Source organism: Bactrocera tryoni, chromosome 2, assembly GCF_016617805.1.
Source record: "Bactrocera tryoni isolate S06 chromosome 2, CSIRO_BtryS06_freeze2, whole genome shotgun sequence".
Classification (NCBI taxonomy): Eukaryota; Metazoa; Arthropoda; class Insecta; order Diptera; family Tephritidae; genus Bactrocera; species Bactrocera tryoni.
Window position 1 is genome coordinate 32098520 of NC_052500.1, and position 8324 is coordinate 32106843.

Here is an 8324-nt window from a genome sequence, read left to right on the forward strand (position 1 = left end):
TTGTTGTTGCAGTATTGTACAAGATACATACCTTGTTTATACGAACGCATAATACGGTTTCACCGAATACACTATACTTCAAAACGTATGTATAAACTCATTTTAAAGACGCTTTGAAATGATCATGTGTGTTCACTCGCACTCATTTTTCAATCGGTATTTCATTTCTCGCTTCGGTTAGAAGGTGCGTATAAACACCTCACGTTATCGAAACATGCCTTATGGCAGTCAAATGAACAGGGCTGCCAGATATTTTTCTTATTGAAAATGCATAATTCTATATCATGAACAAACTGGAAAATCTAGTAAATTGTGTTATTTCGTATTTATCTTAACCAAATCTAAATATAAAGCAACAATTAACTTTGACTTCTACTTGTGCAATTAATATTTATTGAAAAACTTTGCTAAGAACTTATTTTTTTTGCAAATAACTGAAAACCGGCAGCTCTGTCAGTTAAGCGTATATTTATTTGAGCTTTTCGATTTGTCCGCATTATTTATACCAAAGTGAAAAAATTTTATTAATCCAAGTATTTTTTTTTTTAAAATCCAAGTATGTAGACCTGGTTACTTCTAGTTTTGATTGATCAATCATTTTCAAGTTTCAGAAAAGAAAGCCTACCAAAGGGTAATGGAGTCTTTTACCAAAGACTGGAAGCAGACTTAGGACAATTTAATCGGCGCAATAAAGGAGCAGAACACAAATTATTTAAGCACCATGGAAAAATTATTGGAAAAAATCGCGTAGAAACAGCCAAAATGCTGGAAGAGGATCGTCGTGAGACAGCTAATATGTTTTCAAACATGGTCAGCATGATCCAGCCGCCATCACTTACATCAATGTGGTATCCCCACCAAATTGGGGTTCCATCACGTAGTGCAGTGCTATCTGATTCATTGTTCAGTAATTTTTTGACTTCTCAAGTAATGGTATTTTTGCATCCACACCGCAGTCATCTCCAGCTAAATAACATGACCTTGATATTAGCTGTTAACTTTTTAAGTAATATTAATTAATGAATTGTAAGAGCTCTTTAATTTTCTAATACACGTTTTGAAACTGTTAAAGTTTACTCAGCGATTTTCTTATATTAAGAAAATAGGGGTTAGCACATACATATAATTAATATAATAATACGAGTATATTCAATAGTATGATTCCGCTAACTGAAATATTTATGTGTAGGAAAAAATTGTTAGAAATGTGATGTTCGTAAAGGATAATTGTCTTTTAGCCAATTTTTAATATTATTTCGCAAATCTTTGGGATGGATGTTTCTTTCGCTAATCATCTCACTTGTAATATCTAGTATCTTGTGGCTGTGGGTAATGTATGTATATCTTCTTGGACGGATTGGGACCAGAACTCCAAATATGATTCCTTCTGCTGCTCAACATAGTTGTGTAGAATTGCACAAAGCCAAGAACAACTTGTATGAACGAAAGCAGGGTCGACATCATATTCGTTTTGCAGAAATGCATCGCCAGCGTCCTTTCAATCTGCCGAATTCGTTTTCTACCACTATTCGTTTTGGAACTCAAGTGGCAATTGAACGATTCCTCTTCAGCATTTAAGTTGCTTAATAAATGGCTTCATCAACCATGGAAGAAGAGGATATGCAGGGTCCCCAACAAGAAATAGAGAATCGTTTCAATATTATTTACCAATTTTGTGTATCATTGGAATACGGGTTGAGGAGTTTTTGAATTATCCTGATTCCTTAAATACCGTCGCATCGTTGAGTACTACCTGGAAGCTTCACGCTGACGTCTGTAAACCTGTGATTAATTGAACAAAATGTTTAATGAATTTACACACCAAAATGTACGTTTTACTACAAATCTTCTTACTGATAGTTCCGGTATCTACGACCCCTTGCATTACAATCGAAGGCCATCCTTTTCTATTTATAAAATCTAAGAATCCACTACTTGGCGGCAAGGCTGGAACATGGGTACCTGAAAAATTTATAGATTTACTAGCTTCATATGTTTATGTACCAGCTTAAGAAAGCTATTCGATAGATATTACCATCAATTGCACCAATAATGTTTGGAATACAAGACTTCTTTTCGAATTCATTTTACGGAGAATATTAATGCCTCTTCCAATTTTGGAAACTTGATCATTTCATTTTTCGGTTGTATTAGGGCACTCACTACTAAATGAAAGTATTTGTGAACTGTGCTTTTATGTACGCCAAAAACATCACTGAAACAACAACCGATATTCTGCACAAGATGCTAATTTGTATAGACGGGTTGCAATTTGTTTTATCATTGGAAGAGAGCAAAGTAACGCTGACTCACAGTCCCTTCTGAGAAAAAGGATCAGTTTTTCACAAAGCAATAAGAAAGACTTCTTGCTCATTCGGAACCGCTTCGAAGTAGCACTCTTCGTTTACTGGCTGCTTGAGGGTCCACCAAAAGTTGTCGTTTCGTTTCCTTTTTCTGTAAACTACGAATTCGCGTGCACATTGGTTGTTAAAAATAAATTTGGAACATTGCTGTGTGATTGAGCCAAAATTCTTTTAAGTTTTCCTTTCTTTTGTCAAGCAACTTGAATATATCTGAATCCGCAGTCAAATGTTGATTTATACAAATAGATCTCTTTCTTTGCACCGCTTTCATTAAAGTAAAAAGCCAAGATTTTAGAATTGTTTTCTCCGTTCATCTCGGTGAATTTAATACCAATGAAGGAATATCAACAGAAAACAGCTGATTCGACATGCATTACAAAGCGGTTGCACTGAACACGGTTTTAAGTCTATTGCATAAACACTTGGCAAGAAAGCGTATTGAGTCGATGCGGATTCGATTAATGCGTGGTATAAACGTGGTATATACAAATTAAAATACACTTAAGCTATGTATGTCAAATGTTAGTGCCATCAGACCAGATCTTCCTTTAGCCCCAATATACGTGATGTGGAAATTTCCATCTAATTTGGCTTTCCATCTCAGCCTTATCTCAATTGTTTAATATAAAGTCTTCCAAGACTTGGAAGTATTTCCCAGGCTTTGGTCTTTAAAAATAGTGAGAGTATACCGCTATAAAAGGTATATAGATTTACACAGTTCTGAGCGACAAGCTTCTACCACTGCCTGAGCGAGAAAATTTTGCGAAATTGTTAATTTTCGGCTTGTATTTTCAATATTTTTAAACATGATAAATCAATCTTTAACAACACAACAGCATTTATTATTTAACAAATAAGTGACAAGCACCTGAGAAAATTTGGATTTAAAGCGGTCCAAATATAAGCTCTAAGAGCAAGCTAAGTTATGTCCAAATACCGCCACTAAACTGGCTCAGCTTCTCCTGTGGTTACAAGGCAACTATTTCGGTGGTTTTACTGTTTTTACAAAGTCTCATAATTCCTAAAGGTTTATGAACCATCATACATGACAAAATACGAAAGTTTTATAATGTTGAGATTTTTCTAATTCTCCGCAGAATGCTTATACACTGTTATGTGTTGTTTACTACATAATATACTATGTTGTATTCGTAAAAATATGAAAATGTGCAAAAAGGAAAAAAAAAAAATTAACTCAATGAGGAAGAAACATATTTAATATCTGTAAAAAATGTACGATGCGAGAAGTATTTACTAAAAATGAGCTGTAGATCTAAAAGCTGAAATATTCTAATGAAAAACTTGTGCAGTGATATGGTAAATATGTAACACGCTCTTCTAAATGCTCGCCATTTAGTGGGAACTTTAATCGTAGGGTTTAGGACATTGTGTTTTTGGAAAACAAAGTTCCCCTTTTTAACCCAAAGTTATTGGAGGCATGTTTCCTTGCACTGAGCAGTAGCTGTTTTACTTTTAAGCCGGAATTCTTAACATATCAAATCATCTCAAAATACTACGCTGTATACTTGCTGATAATACATTTTTTCTGCCGCCTTATTAAAACTTGGTAGACTAGCTGTCTTTGTTGGCCACTGCTCCCATTGACAATTTATTTGTGAAGCAATTTCGCGAAAACTTTTAACTTTTTGTAAAAGTTGACGGATTTTACTGATTTACATTTTCTGGCGAAGGACAAGCCGTTATGAACAGGTAAATGAAAAATATTTTTTTTTTATTGAGAATGAAAAATAATTCACTTATGTATTTTAATTGCGAAAGAAATTGTTACAAGTATGTACAATTTGTCGAAATATTTTTTTCTAAGTTAGAATGACTGTCAGTGACATACATATGTATGTGCCGAATCTCAGATCAAATCATTAGTGTTTAGTACAGAAAATGCATTTGGCGATTTTTACGATGAATGAAATTATTCAACAAAGAAGTTCCATTAAGTTTTGTGTGCGGATTCAAATATCTGGTGCCGAAATGTTCAAATTGTTGGGAAAGACCTTCTGTGATAATTGTTTGCCACGAGCAAGTGCTTTTGATTGGTACAAATTATTCAAGGAAGGTCGAGAGCGCGTTGATGACCAACCAATAACCAACCCAGGACGACCATCAACATCAACTGATGATAATCACGTCATTAAAATAAAGTAATTGGTGCTTGAGAATCGACGATAAACAGTGAGAGATGTTACTGACATCGTTGGAATATCGAAAATATCAGTGAAAACCATTTTGAAAGATCATTTGAGCCTAAGAAAAGTAAAAGCACGATTGGTTCTAAAATCATTTAAATTTTTCGAAAAACATTGCCTCGTTAACGGCGGCCGTCTTGGATCTATGGTTACGACCTAGAAACAGACGAACAATCGGCCAATTATCGTGACAAAGGTAAGCCGAAGTCGAAAAAACCACGTCAAATTAGGTCAAAAATCAAAGTTATGTTGACAGTTTTTTTCAATTATTGAGGTGTACTGATCTTCATATTGGCTGATGTATGCCATATAAATCCAAATAGTATATAGGGGCTAAAGGAAGTATTGACCCGACCCATTTATGACACAAACATACTATTTTCCGGAAAGGATTACCTCTGCATTTCAATTATATATCGCATCGTCAATATATGACCGATATTTTCGGTGAAAAGTCGACTGGAGTCCACTGATTTCGCCCATTTTCGCACTTTAACATAACAATATGTCAGTAATGCTAAATTTAGTCGAAATCGGTAGGTCGAGTACCAAAGTATGTGATTTCACCAAAAAGTGGGCGGTGCCACGCCGATTGTCCAATTTTCGCACCAAGCCCTCCACAAGTGATTCATTGCGCTTTTAGTATGTTTTAATCATTACCGTTATACTCGTATGAGATAGGAGCTCTTATAGCTGCTAGGCAAATTTGGTTTTTGTAGCTTTAGTAATTTAGGAGATATGTACTTTAAACTTATTAGAGGACGCGACCACGCCCACTTTTTCAAAAGTTTTTGCTCGCTTATGAATCTTGCTACTACAATCCCTTGTGTCAAATTAGAGTTTTATACCTTATTTAAGTGCTTAGTTATGGCACTTTATGTTTTCGGTTAACGGCGATTTGTGGGCCTACGAACGAACTCGTAAATTTCTTGTATTGAAGAACGCTCATACTAAGTTTCATAAAGATATTTAAATTTTTACTCAGTTTACAGCTTGCACGGACGGACAGACAGACAGTCAACAGGATTTCAACTTCTCACGTCATCCTGATCATTTATATACATATATGTGCCCATGATTTTGAAAGTGGTATAAGTCATATTTTTTTTGTTTCGAGATATTTAGAGTTTTGCATTTTAAAGGATTAAAAAATATTCTTGCATTATGGATTATGATTTTTCGACAGTAAAGTAGTCCCAACAAACAAGTATTTATTATGATTGTGAAATTTATAGCCATTTTTAAAAGAAAATGTGGTTTTGAAAGGTTTAAATGACTTGTACCACTTTCAAAATTAACTGCATGACTTTATAAATGACTTATACAACCAAGGATGGCCGGATACCATAAATTTATGATCAATTGTTTCAACATTATTATCAGATGACTGAACAATTTTTAACCATATTAAAGCTCTGTTAATGTTTCGATTTTGTCCTGAGCAGGCATCACTGTAAGCTATTATATGCTTTTGAATGGTAATGCCCCGAATGTGCTTTAAGATGCAGGACGCAACTTCTTGTGATCCTCTTGAGGCGATTGTTTCATCCCATGCATACATTTTAGCATTTCCGTTGTTGAAATAATGAAACCCTAAATTGTATATGTACATACATGTTGCGCTTATAGTAAGCTACCGAAACAGAAAGTATTGGATAAGGAAGCGCTTTGTATAGCTCAAATGTGAATCCGTAATTTTCACTCGGGTTATCTTTTGTTTTTTTGTATGTGATCTGTTCAACTTTTTCTAGCCCGTTCGGTACTTTTAAGATGTGAATCATGAATTTCCATAAGATGCAACTTCTCTTCTTCATTACTGGATGCTTCAATTTTTAGTTTTATCGAATCACACTTTTGTCACGTGTCTTTACGAGTATGAAAATTTAGGTTGAACTCAGTATTAAATATTTTTCCATAAGTCCACTCCTTTACAGATGATGTATTATTTTCGTCACATTTTTCCCACATATACCCCATACATTTTTCGAATATCTAAGTCAGCACTTAGATACTTTCGACCTGAAGTGTGATGTGATCGCGTGCTGAAAAACTCGGAATATGATCTCGTACTACTTTAATTTTTTCTTCATCTGTTTTTCTAGATGAACTAGCCATTTTGCCACGACCATCCATTCTAGGTGTTTCAGAATTTAAGGCACGGCTTAATCTTCCGTTAGATATTTTGAAAGTATCCAAAAAAAAGTTTTGCAAACAGAAACTTCCGAACTCATACATACATATAGATGAAACTTAAGACTCCATTTTCTCATATATCCTTTGTGATTTCTGGGGCGTTTTTGTTTTATTGATTGTTTTCTAATCAAACGATACAGAAACATATTCTGTTTTTCGAAACTTGCTAAATTCCAAAAATATTCAAAATTAGCTTTTCTGTGTTCATATCCGATTCCATTTAAACACTTTTTGGAACAAAGACAATCTATATTTTCGAAAAGTTTAGCACTCACGGGCTGACAGTTCTTTGTTTCATATTCCTCTGCACGATATCTTGTGCACCATTCTGTTGATTGCGTGTTCTCTTTCTTGATTTCATTTTGTTTTTTTCCATTTGTAAGGGTTCCGAATTCACTTTTAAACTATGAGCTAATTCATCAGAAGACGATATCATTCTTATTCGTTTCCATTTCTTGGGAGCATTACTTATATTTATTCGCCGTAAAATGTCTACAATTAACTTTAAATAGTATGTAGGTTTTTATATTAAAAGTTTTACTTCATCATACCTGAACCACTATCTGAAGACATGACAAAATTACTTTGTGAACACACCGACTTATACCACTATCAAAACGAACAATATCCGTATTTCATTTAACAACTAAAAAATAAACACATTTTAAAGAGTTAATTTGCATGGCGTGCTGCTAATCTCTTCAGATTACGTTATTTTATTAAGATTTGATAAGTAATTGCTGATAAAATAGATTTTCAAAATTTTTGACTTATACCACTTTCAAAATCAAGGGCTCATATATTACCCTCTATCTATCTCGTTTAGTTTTTGGTGATACGTACAACCGTTAGGTGAACAAAACTATATTACTCTGTAGCAATTGGTTGCAAGAGTATAAAAATATCTGCAGTGTTGGTAAAAAGCTCAATTATAATTTGAGCATTATGACTTACAAACTCAGAACAATGCAATATTTAAACGGTGACAATGAACCTTTCGGTGGTACTGTCTTACCACTGCGTGGTGATTGACGACAGCACGGCTAGTCTTCGGTTTTCTTACGCCAATGAGCTGAACTAATGTTCAAGCAATCGTTCTTATGGTGAAGTGTTGAAGCACTTCAATTATCATAAATATGTTCAAATAATTGCAAACTGATCCACCCTTAGAACTAATACAATTTCTAGATATTGGGAAGGGAAGAATAGAACTGCAACCAAATACATGCATTATATTGCCAGACAATTTCTGCACGACTTTTTACGACAAAAGTTGATTAATTGAAAGTATATTGCTGAAAGTACTTATATTAATTGGTTGGAACATAACTGGTTCAGAAATCAGGCTACATTAGCTGACAAAAATCTAGATGTTGAAGAAATTAGTTTCCAGATACAACAGTTGCAACCAGATCAGATGTATTTTAAATCACTGGCTACAGTCACATAATCTTCGCTTGAAAGTTGATTCACCTATGTTTCATTGTTTAAGATATGCCTTTTCGGCTGTCTTTCCAACGACTGTCCTTGTAAGTAATGATATTTGGACACCTTTAAGAAACTT